At 47.0% G+C, this 21,184-nt stretch overlaps 1 protein-coding gene across 7 annotated transcripts in view; it reads left to right on the plus strand.

Annotated features, from left to right (window-relative positions):
* Positions 1-21,184, plus strand: part of by (focal adhesion protein tensin) — an 830,704-nt gene that overhangs the window by 32,374 nt on the left and 777,146 nt on the right. The gene's annotated exons all lie outside the window — the stretch shown is intronic.

The following is a 21,184-nucleotide window of genomic DNA, read 5'->3' on the forward strand; positions in this document are numbered from 1 at the left end:
CCAGGACTTTCGTTGACTCTTCAACTAGGCTGCTGTTATTGGTGGACTGCTGGCCTGCATAGCAGTGACAGTCTGGTTGATTTGGCACCTAACAGAGGTAGCGGTCCAGTTTCCTCTTGAAAACAGGCACTGTACATAGCTTGGCATACTAAATACTACTAGCATCGACCAGTAGCACTAGCACTCATTCCTTGGAGAAAGAACAGTCATTCAGAAATGTTGAGATAGGCCTGATCATGGAGCGGATCTCGGGGGCGTTGACCCCCGAAACACCTTCCAGGTAGGTAGCTCCTCTGCACAAGAAAGCAATAGAGCTCTGGCAAAGCAATTGTAGACCAGTAGCACTAATATCACACATTAAATTTTTTGAGAAGTTGATAAGACGCCAAATTAAAACAAAATATAGAAACAATGACCTGCATAACCCAGGTCAATATGAATAGAAAGTCAAAAATACCGTGACTGGAACAAAACGCAAATTACCCGCACATAAGAGAATGAAACTTGTGACGACGTTGCGGTCCGTCATTAGTTTCATTCTCCTGTGTGTGGGTTGTGTGTATGTGCAAGTCAGCAAGGATATAGAGTGGGAAGATCGTACTTGTAACAACTGCTTGACCATTATCACAAAATTACGGAGGCTCTGGAAGAAAACCAGAACGAAGATGTGGTTTACACGGTCTTCACTAAGACGTTTGACAAATTCTCTCATGGAGTGAGAGGGCATTAAAGATAGCCAGTACATATAATAGAAGAGTGGGACAGATTATCCTTAATTTGCTAACGAATGAAACACAACATGTAGTCTTAGCAAAGGTAAAAGTTCAATGCCCAAAGGCACGGTCCTGGCAACTTTACTGTTTCTCATCCTCATAGCAGATAGGTAAATACATCAGTCACGGCTTCGCATCATCCTTTTCGAATGATATCAAAATAAACATGAAAGTTGACTCGGTAAATGACACGGACAAATTGCAAGCAGATGTCAACAAGTGGACACTAAAAAATTACACGATGTTAACTGGTGAAGAATTCCGACTGCTCAGGTATGGAAAGAAATAAAAAAAATCTCAGAAGGAACAGTGGATACAAAACACAGGAGGACCATCTCAGAACGGAAGATGTGTAAAAGACTCATTATAATAATGTCAGCTGACCTATCACTTGAATACAATAAGGCCAATGCCAGGAAGGCCAGACAAAATACTAGGCGGATAATGAGAATTTTCAGAGGGAAATAATAGCAATGGTAACACTATTCAAATCACTTATGGTCCCTCGTTTATAATATTGTTCGATGTTGAGGTCTCCGTTCAAGGCAAGAGAGAGATATATCAGCGAGCAGTAATTGCCCTTATAGCCAATACATCATTTAAACTACTGGAAATGCCTCAGAGAACAGGGAATGTGAACGTACTCTCTGGAGGGAAGTTGAGAGATATCTGATAATATCTACATGGAAGTAACTTGTAAGCCTAGTACCGAATTATACACTTGTATAACGGACTGGAGTGTGAGATATCGGAGGAAGGGTAAAATAGACTCAGAGAAAAAATAGGGTGTACAATGGGCACAAGAGAAAAGTGGTTCAAGACTTCACCTTGGTACCAACAGATATTAGAAATATTACTGGAGCAAATGTTGAAGTTTTCACGAGGAAACTGCACCTCTGCCAAGTGCCAGATCAACCAGGCTGTGATGGCTATGTGGGCTAGCTGGCCATAAAACAGCAACAACCTGTTTGAAGAGACCATCAACAGAAAAGTCCGGTCCCAGAGGGTAGAAAAACTCTGGAAAGTGATCGCAGGCACATGACAGGTATGATCCACGTGTTGAACACTGTTCGCAGAATAAAAGTTTGTTAAAAGATGGGAAATGCGAAAATGAAAGAACACGCATCGCCATCAATAAAGTAAGCCTTATTTAATTCTTTATTGTAATCGCCTAATTGTGGTTGTAAGGTCGAGTCATATCTCCTGGCCCCGCCTCTTCACTGGTCGCTTCTACACCAGCGGGAGAGAAAATCGTGGTGGAGGCTCGATTCTCAGTGTGGGAATGTGCAGACAGAAGGTGTAGTGTAGCAGCCAGGCTGCACCAACACTAAATGTAGTGTAGCAGCCAGGCTGCACCAACACTAAATGTAGTGTAGCAGCCAGGCTGCACCAACACTAAATGTAGTGTAGCAGCCAGGCTGCACCAACACTAAATGCAAGTAGTAAATGTTATAATAAAATATTTTATCGGCACCAACAATAAAATTAAATGTAGCGGTAATGTTGGTGGAGGGCAGCACTGCCATCCCCAGGCCGCTAGTCTGCCATCCCCAGGCCGCTAGTCTGCCATCCCCAGGCCGCTAGTCTGCCATCCCCACGCTACTGGTCTTCCATCCCTACGCTGCTGGTCTCAAATCCCAAGGCTGCTGGTGTCCTATCCCCAGGCAGCTGGTCTGCCATCCCCACACTGCTGGTCTACCTTCCCCAGGCTGCTGGTCTGCCGTCACTACACTCTGCACACTTTCAGCCCTCTCTTGCCCTTATAAACTTTCTAGACTCATAAAATTAATTTACTCTGCCTATCTAACTGGCTTGGTCCCAAATCTGCGCACCGAAATCACTCCCTAAGAGATCCGGAGGCTTGGCAGACATACAAAACTTCTCCAATGGGAAGCAGGGGATGCTTTGCGTGCTCAGTGCTAGACGGCGTTAGTATGAGCAGGATATATGGAGGAGAGTAGAATACATGGCATGTAGTGGGATGCTCTGAAGAGGGTGGGATACATATAATAGAAGGGATGCATGCAAGGTGGGATACATGGAGGAAGGTAGGATACATGGAAAGGATGGGATATTCATGTTGAGGATACATTGTTTAAGTTGGATACATGAAGGGAACCAACCACCAGGACTCATTCATGAGGAATGGTGGTTGATAGTGTGTGCTGAGTGCTGACCTCATCCCTGAGGATCAGTGTGTGCTGAGTGTTGGTTCTCACCTCAGCACTGAGGATACAGTGTGTGCTGAGTGGTGCTCACCTCAGCGCTGAGGATACAGTGTATGCTGAGTGCTGGTGTTGACCTCAGCACTGAGAATACAGTGTGTGCTGACCTCAGCACTTAGGATATAGTGTGTGCGGAGTGCTGACCTCAGCACTGAGGATGTAGTGTGTACTGAGTGTTGGTGCTGACCTCAGCACTGATGATACAGTGTGTACTGGTGCTGACTTCAGCACCGAGGATACAGTATGTACTGGTGCTGACTTCAGCACCGAGGATACAGTATGTACTGGTGCTGACCTCAGCACTGAGGATACAGTGTGTACTGGTGCTGACCTCAGCACTGAGGATACAGTGTGTACTGGTAATAACCTCAACATTGAGGATACAGTGAGTGATGGTGCTGACCTCAGCACTGAGGATACAGTGTATGCTGAGTGCTGGTGTGGACCTCAGCACTGAGGATAGTGTGTGCCGAGTGTTGCTGACCTCAGCACTGAGGATATAGTGTGCTGAGTACTGACCTCAGCACTGAGGATACAGTGTGTACTGGTGCTGACATCAGCACTGAAGATACAGTGTGTACTGGTGTTAACCTCAGCACTGAGGATACAGTGTGTACTGGTGCTAACCTCAGCACTGAGGATAGTGAGTGATGATGCTGACCTCAGCACTGAGGATATAGTGTGTGCTGAGTGATGACCTCAGCACTGAAGATAGTGTGCCGAGTGCTGACCTCAGCGCTGAGGATACATTGTGTACTGGTGCTGACATCAGCACTGAGGATATAGTGTGTGTTGAGTGTTGCTGACCTCAGCACTGAGGATACAATGTGTGCTGAGTGCTGGTGCTGACCTCAGCACTGAAGGCAACTCAAGTTGGGATTACTGACACTCAAGTTGGCGGGAGGAAGGTCTGGGCAGGAGAAAATATTTGGCGGGATGAGGGCTCTTGCGGGAGGATAATTTTCTGCGGGGAAAATATTTCGGCGGGAGGAGGATTTTGACGGCAGAAGAATCCTGGCAAAAGGTGCGTTTTTTGGCGGGAGAAAGATTTTTAGCTGGGGAAAGATTTTTGGCGGGAGAAAGATTTCTGGCAAGATTAGCATTTTTGGCGACAGTAAGATTTTTTTTTTTTTTTGACTGGCCAAAGATGATTTTTTTTTTCTTTGAGAAATCAGTCCCCTAGGAAATTTTCTAAACAGTAATGCTACTAGGATCTCAGGTGACAACACAGAGGTGACAACACAGAGGTGACAGCACAGAGGTGACAGCACAGAGGTGACAGCACAGAGGTGACAACACAGAGGTGACAACACAGAGGTGACAACACAGAGGTGACAGCACAGAGGTGACAGCACAGAGGTGACAGCACAGAGGTGACAGCACAGAGGTGACAGCACAGAGGTGACAACACAGAGGTGACAGCACAGAGGTGACAACACAGAGGTGACAACACAGAGGTGACAACACAGAGGTGACAACACAGAGGTGACAGCACAGAGGTGACAACACAGAGGTGACAACACAGAGGTGACAAAGCACAGAGGTGACAGCACAGAGGTGACAGCACAGAGGTGACAGCACAGAGGTGACAGCACAGAGGTGACAGCACAGAGGTGACAGCACAGAGGTGACAGCACAGAGGTGACAGCACAGAGGTGACAGCACAGAGGTGACAGCACAGAGGTGACAACACAGAGGTGACAACACAGAGGTGACAGCACAGAGGTGACAGCACAGAGGTGACAGCACAGCACAGAGGTGACAGCACAGAGGTGACAGCACAGAGGTGACAACACAGAGGTGACAGCACAGAGGTGACAGCACAGAGGTGACAGCACAGAGGTGACAGCACAGAGGTGACAGCACAGAGGTGACAGCACAGAGGTGACAGCACAGAGGTGACAGCACAGAGGTGACAGCACAGAGGTGACAGCACAGAGGTGACAGCACAGAGGTGACAGCACAGAGGTGACAGCACAGAGGTGACAGCACAGAGGTGACAGCACAGAGGTGGCAGCACAGAGGTGGCAGCACAGAGGAGGCAACACAGAGGAGGCAACACAGAGGAGACAACACAGAGGAGGCAACACAGAGGAGACAACACAGAGGAGACAACACAGAGGAGACAACACAGAGGAGACAACACAGAGGAGACAACACAGAGGTGACAACACAGAGGAGACAACACAGAGGAGACAACACAGAGGAGACAACACAGAGGAGACAACACAGCGGAGACAACACAGCGGAGACAACACAGCGGAGACAACACAGCGGAGACAACACAGCGGAGACAACACAGCGGAGACAACACAGCGGAGACAACACAGCGGAGACAACACAGCGGAGACAACACAGCGGAGACAACACAGCGGAGACAACACAGCGGAGACAACACAGCGGAGACAACACAGCGGAGACAACACAGAGGAGACAACACAGAGGAGACAACACAGAGGAGACAACACAGAGGAGACAACACAGAGGAGACAACACAGAGGAGACAACACAGAGGAGACAACACAGAGGAGACAACACAGAGGAGACAACACAGAGGAGACAACACAGAGGAGACAACACAGAGGAGACAACACAGAGGAGACAACACAGAGGAGACAACACAGAGGAGACAACACAGAGGAGACAACACAGAGGAGACAACACAGAGGAGACAACACAGAGGAGACAACACAGAGGAGACAACACAGAGGAGACAACACAGAGGAGACAACACAGAGGAGACAACACAGCGGAGACAACACAGCGGAGACAACACAGCGGAGACAACACAGCGGAGACAACACAGCGGAGACAACACAGCGGAGACAACACAGCGGAGACAACACAGCGGAGACAACACAGAGGAGACAACACAGAGGAGACAACACAGAGGAGACAACACAGCGGAGACAACACAGCGGAGACAACACAGCGGAGACAACACAGCGGAGACAACACAGCGGAGACAACACAGCGGAGACAACACAGCGGAGACAACACAGCGGAGACAACACAGAGGAGACAACACAGTGGTGACAACACAGAGGAGACAACACAGAGGAGACAACACAGAGGAGACAACACAGAGGAGACAACACAGAGGAGACAACACAGCGGAGACAACACAGCGGAGACAACACAGCGGAGACAACACAGCGGAGACAACACAGCGGAGACAACACAGCGGAGACAACACAGAGGAGACAACACAGAGGAGACAACACAGAGGAGACAACACAGCGGAGACAACACAGCGGAGACAACACAGAGGAGACAACACAGAGGAGACAACACAGCGGAGACAACACAGCGGAGACAACACAGAGGAGACAACACAGAGGAGACAACACAGAGGAGACAACACAGCGGAGACAACACAGCGGAGACAACACAGAGGAGACAACACAGCGGAGACAACACAGCGGAGACAACACAGCGGAGACAACACAGCGGAGACAACACAGAGGAGACAACACAGAGGAGACAACACAGAGGAGACAACACAGCGGAGACAACACAGCGGAGACAACACAGAGGAGACAACACAGAGGAGACAACACAGAGGAGACAACACAGCGGAGACAACACAGAGGAGACAACACAGCGGAGACAACACAGCGGAGACAACACAGAGGAGACAACACAGAGGAGACAACACAGAGGAGACAACACAGCGGAGACAACACAGCGGAGACAACACAGAGGAGACAACACAGCGGAGACAACACAGCGGAGACAACACAGCGGAGACAACACAGAGGAGACAACACAGAGGAGACAACACAGAGGAGACAACACAGAGGAGACAACACAGAGGAGACAACACAGCGGAGACAACACAGAGGAGACAACACAGCGGAGACAACACAGCGGAGACAACACAGCGGAGACAACACAGAGGAGACAACACAGAGGAGACAACACAGAGGAGACAACACAGCGGAGACAACACAGCGGAGACAACACAGAGGAGACAACACAGCGGAGACAACACAGCGGAGACAACACAGCGGAGACAACACAGAGGAGACAACACAGAGGAGACAACACAGCGGAGACAACACAGCGGAGACAACACAGAGGAGACAACACAGAGGAGACAACACAGAGGAGACAACACAGAGGAGACAACACAGAGGAGACAACACAGCGGAGACAACACAGCGGAGACAACACAGCGGAGACAACACAGCGGAGACAACACAGCGGAGACAACACAGAGGAGACAGCACAGAGGAGACAGCACAGCGGTGACAACACAGCGGTGACAACACAGCGGTGACAACACAGCGGTGACAACACAGTGGTGACAACACAGCGGTGACAACACAGCGGTGACAACACAGCGGTGACAACACAGCGGTGACAACACAGCGGTGACAACACAGCGGTGACAACAGTGGTGACAACACAGTGGTGACAACACAGTGGTGACAACACAGCGGTGACAACACAGCGGAGACAACACAGCGGAGACAACACAGCGGAGACAACACAGAGGAGACAACACAGCGGAGACAACACAGCGGAGACAACACAGCGGTGACAACACAGCGGTGACAACACAGCGGTGACAACAGTGGTGACAACACAGTGGTGACAACACAGTGGTGACAACACAACGGTGACAACAGTGGTGACAACACAGTGGTGACAGGACCTGCAGTGAGACCTGAGTAAATAACATTGACAGGTAATTTCCGTACAGTAATTATATCAGGAGAGTCACAGTGACCTTCACTCCGGTTCTCTCTCCTCTACAGTTGTTGTAGACGTGACTGATGGCTACACCTGTTTTAGAGGTGATTCTGAAGGCTACATCTGCTGTAGAAGTGACTCTGAAGGCTACACTTGTTGTAGAAGTGACTGAAGGCTACACGTGTTGTAGAAGTGACTGAAGGCTACACTTGTTGTAGAAGTGACTGAAGGCTACACGTGTTGTAGAAGTGACTGAAGGCTACACGTGTTGTAGAAGTGACTGAAGGCTACACTTGTTGTAGAAGTGACTGAAGGCTACACGTGTTGTAGAAGTGACTGAAGGCTACACGTGTTGTAGAAGTGACTGAAGGCTACACGTGTTGTAGAAGTGACTGAAGGCTACACGTGTTGTAGAAATGACTAGGTATGGGAAACTAGACTTTATGAAAGTCTGTCTTTATTAATAATAAGAAGCAAAGTTAATTGTTAAAATTATAAAATTTTTATGACATTCACTTAATTGGAGCGGCTTTTAGGGTGAAATTAAAGTGATGAACATTCACCAAGTAACTGCTAGAGTGGTGAACACTGATGAACAATTGTAATGTGGAAGTAAAATAACCAGGAAGCTGATAACTTTGTGTTAGATGACTTTCCTACTGCTCTTGACTCATTTACACCAAGTTAGGTTGTGTTTAGATAATTTCCTCAGAATTATTGACGTAGACACTCTCTCTTACGACAGCTACACTAGTACATCTCTCAGCTAACTCTCTCAAGACAGCTACACTAGTACATCTCTCAGCTAACTCTCTCAAGACAGCTACGCTAGTACATCTCTCAGCTAACTCTCTCAAGACAGCTACGCTAGTACATCTCTCAGCTAACTCTCTCAAGACAGCTACGCTAGTACATCTCTCAGCTAACTCTCTCAAGACAGCTACGCTAGTACATCTCTCAGCTAACTCTCTCAAGACAGCTACACTCGTATATCTCTCAGCTAACTCTCTCAAGACAGCTACACTCGTATATCTCTCAGCTAACTCTCTCAAGACAGCTACACTCGTATATCTCTCGGCTAACTCTCTGAAGACAGCTACACTCGTATATCTCTCAGCTAACTCTCTCAGGACAGCTACACTCGTATAATCTCTCAGCTATCTGGAAAATATGGGTTCACTATCTTATTGTTATTGTATACAACACCGACTAGTTTGTTATTAAGATGCATGTACAACACTAGATGTTTTTATTAGGGAGACGTTAAGCCTGTATTATACTGATTAAGTCTGCGGCGCAAGCGAAAAGTTTCGTCACTAAAGATTGTACATGTGTCTTATTCATTATGGCTGAGCTATGACGTTATGTTCCTATTTCTGCTAAATGCAATCAATGTTAGATAGTGTATGAGAATCTTCCTCTAAGCACATTCCATTAACTCTTAACACTCAACGTTGAGTTATTTTTAAACCCTTAAACTGTCCAAACGTAGATCTACGTTTTTTCAACATTTGAAAGTATGTAAAAAAACGTAGACCTTCTTTTTTTTTTACATTTGAATATGTGTTTAAAAAAAACTTTGATCTCCATTTTTTTTTGTTATATTTGAAAATATGTAAAAAAACGTAGATCTACTTTTGGAGCACTACGCATGTGCACGTAGATCTGTTTGGACAGTTTAAGGGTTAACAGTATTAGATAAGATTAGAATTTCAGTTGAATTTACAGTTTTTTTCCGGTCCATACAGTGTTTGGTCCTGTGAAATAGAAACATCGTCATATATAAGACTTGATAAAGATTTAATTAACAGAGCGAACGTTGTACCAGTAAAAACTTATTCAACATTTCTCTTCAGTTTTTTTGGGCAGAATAGCATTTGGATTCAGTGTTGTGTAGTCATGTTGGCCCAAGAGCTGAGCCGTGGAAAGAACATACGCTGCACACAGGAACAAGATTTACTTTGTCACCATTGTTGCTAGACACATATCCAGCACATGAGGACATACTCCGGCGTCTAAACTAGCAAGTAGTGACATGCTGTGTAAGCAGGTTAAATCTGTAGAGCCAGTTCAAAGTTCATTGTCCTTAAAACTTCATGGTCGTCTTCAGGAAGCTGAATTGCTACCATCTGAGGTCAACACAATGTCGACTTTCCACTGTATGTGCGAGTCACTTAACAATAAAATACTTTCATATAACGTGATATATTACACTCTCATAAATTAAGCGACAGATATTAGAGTTTAGTTTCTACGGTAACGAAGCAGTAGGATGCGATGAACCATCTGAAGCAAATTCCTGGGTAGTTTTGGTCAAAGGTTAGAAGCACAGTCATGGCTGTGCTTCCAGCCTTTGATCACAGCCATGACTGTGCTTCCAGCCTTTGATCACAGCCATGACTGTGCTTCCAACCTTTGACCACGGTCATGACTGTGGTCATGAGTGGAGTTAGTGCTCTTCACTAACTCCAAGGCTGAGGAACTGATTACCTTATCTTTTGTTTATAATTCTTCACATTATGTCCTTGTTATTGTATTGATAAAGCCACTGGTTGGCGAAACGTCTACAAGCAAAGATACCCAGATGTAGAAATTTTACCCAGACCAATATTGCAGTGTTATATCATCCTTGTTAATGATTAAGACACATGCGCAACAGTTGGGTATCTTTGCTGAAACGTTTCGCCTACACAGTAGGCTTTTTTCAATCATATACAGAGGTAGCAGGTATAATAGTGAAATGAAGATGATGTAATGATTCCCTCAGCCTTGAGGGACTGACCACCTGACAGGTTGATGATTAAGACCATGGTGTCTTAATCATCAACTTATTGGTGTATTTTATACCATTTTCAGCATATCATCCTTGTGTTTTTGTTCTTCAGTAAATAAGATATTAAATACAGGAAAGACTTTTAAAGCGGGAACAGAAAATGGGTAAACATAGGTAAACATTTTCTGTTCGTCATTCTTATACGTAACAGATTGGCGTCAGTGGTTGAGTGCGACAGTTATTTTACTGACGTTCATAAGCTAAAGTAAAATACAATAAAAGGCAGTTAGTACACTGCAACACATTGATAACAATAACACCTGGCTACCAGCTTTTATCACTGGCTGCCCTCACCTTCTGCCTATTAACAGAGTTACCCCTCTCTCCTTTCCTACTTCCCTCTTTCTCTTCCTGCTGCTTCTGCTTTCAGTTCTCTGTTTCCTTTTCTATATATTTGTTGCTCAGCTCTCTGAGTGAAATATCTTCATAAAAAGTTGTTTTTTCACCGTGTGTATTAGGTTATCCTGAGAGATGATAATTCCCAAGTTAGAAGAACTGCAGTTCTTCTGGAACTGTGCCTTTGAAGCTGTCGTAGCTGCTTAACCCTTAGTGCAATACTTGACTCTCGGTAAAGGTCAATAGTGCATCACAGGAGAGACTCTTTAGGAAGAACATTTAAGTACATTTATTGTGTCCACTACATGTACTCGTGCTGTTTTATTTGTTGAGGTCGATACACAGCTCCTCACCCCGGTTTTTATGCTGGTTTTATTGACAGTTACTAGAGTCTGGCCTTCCGGACCCTGCCATATCTACTCATGAAACTATGAAGGAAGTTTTCCTCCACTAACGAAACTGTGAAGGAAGTTTTCTTCCACTAACGAAACTGTGAAGGAAGTTTTCTTCCACTACTCATGAAACTGTGAAGGAAGTTTTCTTCCACTAATGAAACTGTGAAGGAAGTTTGCTTCCACTAATGAAACTGTGAAGGAAGTTTTCTTCCACTAACGAAACTGTGAAGGAAGTTTTCTTCCACTACTCATGAAACTATGAAGGAAGTTTTCTTCCACTAATGAAACTGTGAAGGAAGTTTTCTTCCACTAACGAAACTGTGAAGGAAGTTTTCTTCCACTACTCATGAAACTGTGAAGGAAGTTTTCTTCCACTAATGAAACTGTGAAGGAAGTTTGCTTCCACTAACGAAACTGTGAAGGAAGTTTTCTTCCACTACTTATGAAACTATGAAGGAAGTTTTCTTCCACTAACGAAACTGTGAAGGAAGTTTGCTTCCACTACTCATGAAACTGTGAAGGAAGTTTTCTTCCACTAATGAAACTGTGAAGGAAGTTTTCTTCCACTAATGAAACTGTGAAGGAAGTTTTCTTCCACTACTCATGAAACTGTGAAGGAAGTTTTCTTCCACTACTCATGAAGCTGTGAAGGAAGTTTTCTTCCACTAATGAAACTGTGAAGGAAGTTTTCTTCCACTACTCATGAAACTGTGAAGGAAGTTTTCTTCCACTACTCATGAAGCTGTGAAGGAAGTTTTCTTCCACTACTCATGAAGCTGTGAAGGAAGTTTTCTTCCACTACTCATGAAGCTGTGAAGGAAGTTTTCTTCCACTACTCATGAAGCTGTGAAGGAAGTTTTCTTCCACTAATGAAACTGTGAAGGAAGTTTTCTTCCACTAATGAAACTGTGAAGGAAGTTTTCTTCCACTACTCATGAAGCTGTGAAGGAAGTTTTCTTCCACTAATGAAACTGTGAAGGAAGTTTTCTTCCACTACTCATGAAGCTGTGAAGGAAGTTTTCTTCCACTAATGAAACTGTGAAGGAAGTTTTCTTCCACTAATGAAACTGTGAAGGAAGTTTTCTTCCACTAATGAAACTGTGAAGGAAGTTTTCTTCCACTACTCATGAAACTGTGAAGGAAGTTTGCTTCCACTACTCATGAAACTGTGAAGGAAGTTTTCCTCCACTAACGAAACTGTGAAGGAAGTTTTCTTCCACTACTCATGAAGCTGTGAAGGAAGTTTTCTTCCACTACTCATGAAACTGTGAAGGAAGTTTGCTTCCACTACTCATGAAACTGTGAAGGAAGTTTTCTTCCACTACTCATGAAACTGTGAGGGAAGTTTTCTTCCACTAATGAAACTGTGAAGGAAGTTTTCTTCCACTACTCATGAAACTGTGAAGGAAGTTTTCTTCCACTACTCATGAAACTGTGAAGGAAGTTTTCTTCCACTAATGAAACTGTGAAGGAAGTTTTCTTCCACTACTCATGAAGCTGTGAAGGAAGTTTTCTTCCACTTTCCCATCCAGCTCATTCCATTTCCTATTCCCCTGATATTAAAGAAATGTTTTGACATGTTTGTGGCTCAACTGAATCTTCGGCTTCCGTCTGTGGCTCCTCGTTCCTTGTCACTTTTTCTTAAACAACCTGCCTTACTTTGCCTAAGTACCCCGTGGGTTTTTCTACCTTGTAATCCTTTTTCCTCTTTTGCTTGTCCCTTCCAGGGCCGTCAGGTTCAGTTTCTGGAAGCTCTGCATGTTGCTACTTCTCAGCTGCCAGACAAGTCTTGTTACAAACCTTTTAACTGTTCTCTTTCCATCGTACGTGTTTGACCAGGTGTGGCCCCCCACTCTGTGGCTGCACACTTGTTTGACCAGGTGTTGGTTCCCACACAACAATATACTCTGGTAAATATTAAGTAAAAATGTTATCTTCAGCAATACAGGAAGCTGAAGCAGCTGTAGGCACGCAGATATTGTATTAGTGTATAGTATATCAACTTGTTTATATTGCATTATTGCATTATTGGATAATGCATTACGCTGGTTTTATTGTTTGTGCTTCCCGGTGTAAGAGACGCGTCTATGTGTGTGTGTGCGAGTTTTTGTTTGAGTGTGTGTGTTTTGTGTGTTTGTACTTATCAAATTGTGTTTGCGGGGGTCGAGAGACTGCTCATGGCCCTGCCTCCTAGATTACTCTGGTTGGCTTCACTGATGTCTGGCCTCTTGGGTCTTATCATTTCTACTCTTGGAACTGTATATTGAGTTTGCTTCCACTACTGACCCATCCATGTCATTCTGTTTTTCCAACGACCCTGAGACTAAAGAAATAATTCCCGATATTCCTACGACTCATTTGTGTTTTCAGCTTTCACCTGTGTCCTCTTGATCCTGCTTCTCTTAATTCAAACCTTCCTCTCAGATCTGGTACCAGCCTGGTTGCAAGCCTTTGGACCTTTTCTAGTTTCTTCACGTTCTTGATTAGGTGTGGGCTACATGCTGGGGCCTCGTACTCATTGACTGGCCTAACATACGTTATTATTTCAGGTTTTGAAGGATTCTTTATTCAATTTCCTGAATGGTATTCTGAGGTACATATATGAATGACGTTATATGGTTATGTGCAGTTCTGGCGATATGCTCTGTGTTATATTCACCCTCAAGTCCTTTTCGCTCTCTTCTTTGCGACTCTTTCCTCCCATGTTGTACCCTGTGTTCGGCCTGCCCTGTCCCCCAATTGGCATAACCTTGCATTTGTTTGGGTTGAACTGGAGAAGCCACTTGTTTGATATCAACTGTAGTCTGTTGACGTCTCTCTGGAGTTTATTACTGTCTTCTCTTTTTATTCTTCCCATTAGTTTTATATCCACAAACAGTGGCATATAGGATTCAATATCCTCTAATAGGTCCTTCATGTATATTAGGAACGGCAGTGGTCGTAGCAGTGATCCTTTTGGAATACTACTTGTTACTCTCTCCCAGTGTGATGTCCCACTCTTTACTGCCACTCTCTCTCATTCAAGTACTCCCTGACCCACTGAAGCACTATACCTTTCAACCTTGCCTGTTTCTCTAATTTCTAGAGGATTTCTGGTGTGATACCGTTTCAAATGCTTTCCTGCAGTCCAAGAAGATGCAGTCCATCCATCCATCCAGCAAGTTTATATGACAGAATTTTCCATCTCCAAATCCGTGATGGTTTTCTGTAAGGGCACTTCTCCTCTTCATGTTCTCCAATATCCCTTTCCTTACTATCGTCCCAGCAACTTCTGACAGTATGCATCTTAAAGATACCAGCCTGTGTGTGTGTGTGTGTGTGTGTGTGTGTGTGTGTGTGTGTGTGTGTGTGTGTGTGTGTGTGTGTGTGTGTGTGTGTGCGCACTGTTAGAAACATTCTTGAGACTTCACTTCTCTTAGTCCAATCGAGAAAGTGTTGATGAAGCGTAGACAATTAGTCATATGTGTTGGTTATCATTAAACAATGAATTATAATGATAAATTAAGGAAGGATTAACACAAACTAAGAGTCAGGATTGTTGCTACGTGCACTTCAGAGTGTGTAGGCTCTTGTTCCAGCCTCAGAGAGTCATATTGCTGGAGCTGGTTACCCTCTCTTGCTGCTCTTTGCTGATTACTCTATCCTTTTCTGTAGGATAGTTTCTTTATGAGAACAGTGTCATGCTTCTCTGTTCTGTATGATAGTAACACTATTCTTATACTATTATTATTATTTTATTAACACATCGGCAGTTCAGTATTATTGTTGTAAAACCTTCGTGGGTTTAGTGCTTAGTTTTGTTTGTAATATTATTATTATTACTTTTATATAGGAGTTATTTCACAAGTCAGAGCAGCATGAGTTTAAAGCAGGTCGTTCCTGCCTCTTGCAGTTGTTGAACCATTACGACATGGTCTTGGATGCACTGCAAGACAAAATGCAGATGTAAGCTAGACAGACTTTGCAAAAAGTCTTCAACAAGTGCGACCATGGTGTAATAGCGCATGAAATGCATGTAACATGAATAACTGGAAAAGGGTGCGGATTTATTTTTTATTAATGGAACGCAAAAGAGTAATAGTCGATCGAGTAACAGGAGAGGCAGCCACTGTGACAAACTCTGTTACTGGAGGCACTGTACTCGCTCCATTCACTGTTCTCGCTTGAGGCACTGTACTCGCTTCAGTCACTGTACTCGCTCCAGTCATCTTTCTTATTCTCATATCCGACATAGCAGTGTAATGTAACTGCCCCGGGAGGGGGGTTGGGGGGGTAGCCAGCTTGGGTAACGAGGTGACGCACTGTTTCGCTGCTACCGGCAATTATAACGCAGCGAGTACACGCCAGACACAACCAACGTATGACCCTCTTATTTTTTGTTTACTTTTGCATTGGACACAATAAATGAAGTAAAATGTTGTTACTAGGCTGAGAGAGTCTGCCCTGATGCACCAGTGACCTTTACTGATGGTTGGGAGAGGGAGAGCTCAGGTGAGGGAGAGGGGGGAACAAAGGTGAGGGAGAAGGGAGAGCAAAGGCGAGGGAGAGGGGGAAACAAAGCTGAGGGAGAGGGAAAAGAACAGTAAAGGAGAGACAATTGAGGGGAACGGGAGTGGAGGGGGAGAAAGGGAGGGAGAAAGATATGGAAGGAAATAGGAGGATTACATGAGAGAGAAAGAGAGAAATGGAAAGCGGGAGAGATTCGGAGAGGGAGGACGGGAGACGAATAAAGAGGAGGATACAGAGGGGAGACAGGAAGCTACAGAGAGAAGAGTAAGAGAATGGGAGATGGGACAGAGAATTGAGAGGGGAGGGAGGTGATAAAAAGAGGATCAGCACAGAGAGGGCAAGCGGAGGAAGGCTACGAGGGGAAAGAGAAAGAGGAACAAGGGTAAGGAGAACAGAAGACGGGAAGTGGAAGAGAGGGGAGATAACAAGGGAGATAGGAAGGGGAAGGAGGGGTGAGCAAGAGGGAAGGAGGTGAGAGAGAGGAATAGGTAATTCGACTAATAGGCAGAAAGTGAAGGTAGACCGTGATAATAGGTGCTAGATGTTGATAGTGCCAGGTGTTGAGAGTGCCAGGTGTTGTTTAGAGTGCCAGGTGTTGAGTGTGCTAGGTGTTATTTAGAGTGCCGGGTGTTGAGAGTGCCAGGTGTTGTTCAGGGTGCTAGGTGTTGAGAGTGCCAGGTGTAAGAGTGGGAGTTGTTGAGAGTACCAAGTGTTGTTGAGAGTTCAAGATGTTGAGAGTGCCAGGTATTGTTAAGAATGCCAGGTATTAAGCGTGCCACGTGTTGTTAAAAGTGCCTGGTATTGTTGAGAGTGCCAGATATTGTTAAATGCTAGACGTTGTTGAGAGTGCCAGTTGTTGAGGGTGCCAAGTAGAGTCAGGTGTTGTTGAGGGCACCAGGAAGAGCCAGGTGATGTTGAAGGTGCCAGGCAGAACCAGGTGTTGTTGAGGGTGCCAGGTAGCGCCAGGTGTTGTTGAGGCTGCCAGGTAGAGCCAGGTGTTGTTGAGGGTGCCAGGTAGCGCCAGGTGCTGTTGAAGGTGCCAGGTAGAGCCAAATGTTGTTGAGGGTGCCAGGTAGAGCCAGGTGTTATTGAGGGTGCCAAGTAGAGCCAGATGTTGTTACCACCAGAGAGCTGCAAACAGTATTGAGTGTGCTAAGAGGATGGAAGGTGGGAAGATGGATGGATGGAAGGCGGGAGAGTGGATGGATGGAAGGTGGGAGGATAGATAGATGGAAGGTGGGAAGATGGATGGATGGAAGGTGGGAAGGTGGATGGATGGAAGGTGGGAAGGTGGATGGATGGAAGGTGGGAGGGTTGATGAATGGAAGGTGGGAAGATGGATGGATGGAAGGTGGGAGGGTGGATGGATGGAAGGTGGGAGGGTGGATGGTTGGAAGGTGCGAGGATAGATAGATGGAAGGTGGGACGGTGGATGGATGGAAGGTGGGAGGATGGATAGGTGGAAGGTGGGAGGGTGGATGGATGGAAGGTGGGAGGATGGATAGGTGGAAGGTGGGAGGGTGGATGGATGGAAGGTGGGAAGATGGATGGATGGAAGGTGGGAGGGTGGATGGATGGACGGAAGGTGAGAGGGAGGATGGATGGAATGTGGGACGATGGATGGATGGAAGGTGGGAGGATGGATAGGTGGAAGGTGGGAGGGTGGATGGATGGAAGGTGGGAAGATGGATGGATGGAAGATGGGAGGGTGGATGGATGGAAGGTGGGAGGGTGGATGGATGGATGGAAGGTGGGAGGATGGATGGATGGATGGAAGGTGGGAGAATGGATGGATGGATGGAAGGTGGGAGGATGGATGGATGGAAGAGGGGAGGGTGGATGGATGGAAGGTGGGAAGAGGGATGGATGGAAGGTGGGAGGATGGATGGATGGAAGGTGCGAGGCTGGATGGATGGAAGGTGGGAGGCTGGATGGATGGAAGGTGGGAGGCTGGATGGATGGAAGACGGGAGGATGGATGAATGGAAGGTGGGAGGATGGATAGATTAAACGTGGTAGGGTTGATGGATGGAAGGTGGGAAGATGGATGGATGGATGGAAGGTGGGAGGCTGGATGGATGGAAGGTGGGAGGCTGGATGGATGGAAGACGGGAGGATGGATGAATGGAAGGTGGGAGGATGGATAGATTAAACGTGGTAGGGTTGATGGATGGAAGGTGGGAGGATGGATGGAAGGTGGGAGGATGGATGGATGGAAGGTGGGAGGATGGATGGAGGGAAGGTGGGAGGGTGGATGGATGGAAGGTGGGAGGATGGATGGAGGGAAGGCTGGAGGGTGGATGGATGGATGGAAGGTGGGAGGATGGATGGATGGAAGGTGGGAGGATGGATGGATGGAAGGTGGGAGGATGGATGGATGGAAGGTGGGAGGATGTATGGATGGAAGGTGGGAGGATGGTTGGATGGAAGGTGGGAGGATGGTTGGATGGAAGGTAGGAGGATGGTTGGATGAAAGGTGGGAGGGTGGATAGATGGAATGTGGGAGGATGGATGGGTGGAAGGTGGGAGGATGGATGGATGGAAGGTGGGAGGATGGATGGATGGAAGGTGGGAGGATGGTTGGATGGAAGGTGGGAGGATGGTTGGATGGAAGGTGGGAGTATGGAAGGTGGGAGGATGGATAGATGGGAGGATGGATGGATGGAAGGTGGGAGGATGGATGGATGGAAGGTGGGAGGATGGATGGATGGAAGGTGGGAGGATGGATGGATGGAAGGTGGGAGGATGGATGGATGGAAGGTGGGAGGATGGATGGATGGAAGGTGGGAGGATGGATGGATGGAAGATGGGAGGATGGTTGGATGGAAGATGGGAGGATGGATAGATGGAAGGTGGTTGGATGGATGGCTCGAAGGTGGGAGGATGGATGGATGGATGGATGGAAGGTGGGAGGATGGATGGATGGAAGGTGGGAGGATGGATGGATGGAAGGTGGGAGGATGGATGGATGGAAGGTGGGAGGGTGGATGGATGGAAGGTGAGGCTGGATGGATGGAAGGTGGGAGGATGGATGGATGGAAGGTGGGAGGATGGATAGATGGAAGGTGGGAAGATGGATTGATGGAAGGTAGGAGGATGGATAGATGGATGGAAGGTAGGAGGATGGATAAATGGATGGAAGGTGAGAGGATGGATAAATAAAAGATGGGAAGATGGATGGATGGAAGGTGAGAGGATGGATAAGTAGAAGGTTGGAAGATGGATGGATGGATGGAAGGTGAGAGGATGGATAAGTAGAAGGTGGGAAGATGGATGGATGGAAGGTGAGAGGATGGATAAGTAGAAGGTGGGAGGAGGGATAGATGGATTGGAGGATGGGGGATGAAAGGTGGGAGGATGGATGGATGGATGGTGGGAGAGTGGATGGATGGAAGGTGAGAGGATAGGTGGATGGAAGGTGGCAGGATGGATAGATGGAAGGTGGGAGGGTGGATGGATGGTAGGTGGGAGGATGGATGGATGGAAGGTGGATGGATGGAATGTGGGAGGGTGGATGGATGGAAGGTGGGAAGATGGACGAATTGATGAAAGGAGGGAGGGTGGATGGATGGAAGGTGTAAGGATGGATGGATGTAAGGTGGGAGGATGGAAGGTGGGAGGATGGATAGATGGAAGGTGGGAGGGTGCATGGATGGAAGGTGGGAGGATGGATGGATGGAAGGTGGGAGGATGAATGGATGGATGGAAGGTGGGAGGATGAATGGATGGAAGGTGGAAGGATGGATGGATGGGAGGTGGGAGGATGGATGGATGGAAGGTGGTAGGATGGATTGATGTAAGGTGGGAGGATGGGTGGATGGGAGGTAGGAGGATGGATGGATGGATGGAAGGTGGGAGGATAAATAGATGGAATGTGGAAGGATGGATAGATGGAAGGTGGGAGGATGGAAGGTGGGAGGATGAATGGATGGATGGAAGGTGGGAGGATGGGTGGATGGGAGGTAGGAGGATGGATGGATGGATGGAAGGTGGGAGGATAAATAGATGGAATGTGGAAGGATGGATAGATGGAAGGTGGGAGGATGGATGGATGGAAGGTGGGAGGATGGATGGATGGAAGGTGGGAGGATGGATGGATGAAAGGTGGGAGGATGGATGGAAGGTGGGAAGGTGGATGGATGGAATGTGGGAGGATGGATGGATGGAAGGTGGGAGGATGGAAGGTGGGAAGATGGACGGATGGACGGAAGGTGGGAGGATGGATAGATGGAAGGTGGGAGGATGGATAGATGGAAGGTGGGAGGATGGATAGATGGAAGGTGGGAAGGTGGATGGATGGAAGGTGGGAGGATGGACGGATGGATGGAAGGTGTAAGGGTGGATGGATGGAAGGTGATAGGATGGATAGATGAAAGGTGGGAGGATGGATGGAAGGTGGGAAGGTGGATGGATGGAATGTGGGAGGATGGATGGATGGAAGGTGGGAGGATGGAAGGTGGGAAGATGGACGGATGGACGGAAGGTGGGAGGATGGATAGATGGAAGGTGGATGGATGGGCGGAAGGTGTGAGGATGGATAGATGGAAGGTGGGAGGGTGGATGGATGGAAGGTGGTAGGATGGATGGATGGAAGGTGGGAGGGTGGACGGATGGAAGGTGGGAGGATGGATGGATGGAAGGTGGGAGCGTGGACGGATGGAAGGTGGGAGGATGGATGGATGGAAGGTGGGAGGGTGGACGGATGGGAGGGTGGATGGATGGAAGGTGGGAGGATGGATGGATGGAAGGTAGGAGGGTGGATGAATGGAAGGTGGGAGGATGGATGGTTGGAAGGTGGGAGGATGGATGGTTGGAAGGTGGGAGGGTGGATGGATGGAAGGTGGGAGGGTGGATGGATGGAAGCTGGGAGGATGGACGGATGGAAGGTGGGAGGATGGATGGATGGAATGTGGGAGGATGGACGGATGGAAGGTGGGAGGGTGGATGGATGGAAGGTGGGAGGATGGATGGATGGATGGATGGAAGGCGGGAGGATGGACTGATGGAAGGTGGGAGGGTGGATGGATGGAAGGTGGGAGGATGGATGGATGGATGGATGGAAGGTGGGAGGATGGATGGATGGAAGGTGGGAGGATGGATGGAAGGTGGTAGGGTGGAGGGATGGAAGATGGGATGATGGATGAATGGAAGGTGAGAGGATGGATGGATGGTTGGTGGGAGGATGGATGGATGGAAGGTGGGACGGTGGATGGATGGATGGAAGTTGGGAGGGTAGATGGATGGAAGGTGGAAGGATGGATGGATGGGAGGTGGGAGGATGAATGGATGGATGGATGGAAGGTGGTAGGATGGATTGATGTAAGGTGGGAGGATGGGTGGATGGGAGGTAGGAGGATGGATGGATGGATGGAAGGTGGGAGGATAAATAGATGGAATGTGGAAGGATGGATAGATG

This window comes from Cherax quadricarinatus, chromosome 32 (assembly GCF_038502225.1).
Source record: "Cherax quadricarinatus isolate ZL_2023a chromosome 32, ASM3850222v1, whole genome shotgun sequence".
NCBI classification, from domain to species: domain Eukaryota; kingdom Metazoa; phylum Arthropoda; class Malacostraca; order Decapoda; family Parastacidae; genus Cherax; species Cherax quadricarinatus.